This window comes from Penaeus monodon, chromosome 24 (assembly GCF_015228065.2).
Source record: "Penaeus monodon isolate SGIC_2016 chromosome 24, NSTDA_Pmon_1, whole genome shotgun sequence".
In the NCBI taxonomy this organism is placed as follows: Eukaryota; Metazoa; Arthropoda; class Malacostraca; order Decapoda; family Penaeidae; genus Penaeus; species Penaeus monodon.
Window position 1 is genome coordinate 26,944,569 of NC_051409.1, and position 353 is coordinate 26,944,921.

Genomic DNA, 353 nt, shown 5'->3' on the forward strand with positions numbered 1-353 from the left:
CCAATATAATGGTACAAATATAATCAATAATTTAACACTCAAGCCACCACACTGTCCACACCAAAATGTCAAAATAATCTCTAATAATCTAATTTCCTCAATATTTTCTTGTTTACCTTTTCAGCCACTGACAAATACCACCAAAATTAACCTAATTTGAATAGTGACAGTAACAAGTAACAAGAAGAGAGCAAGAGAAATACTTACTGATTGATTTCTCTTTTCAAATGTTCTTCCTTTGAGATCAATTTGATGATTCATGGTCACCATTTCCTGTTCGGTGTCTTTCTTTTCCGTCAAAAATCTCTTTTTAAATCTCTGAAATCCTTGCTGTAAATCCATTGTCCCTTTTT

General features: G+C 32.0%; 1 protein-coding gene across 1 annotated transcript in view; it reads left to right on the forward strand.

Moving 5' to 3' along the window:
* The window catches only part of LOC119588700 (H(+)/Cl(-) exchange transporter 7-like), a 25,784-nt gene that overhangs the window by 3,935 nt on the left and 21,496 nt on the right, over nt 1–353 (forward strand).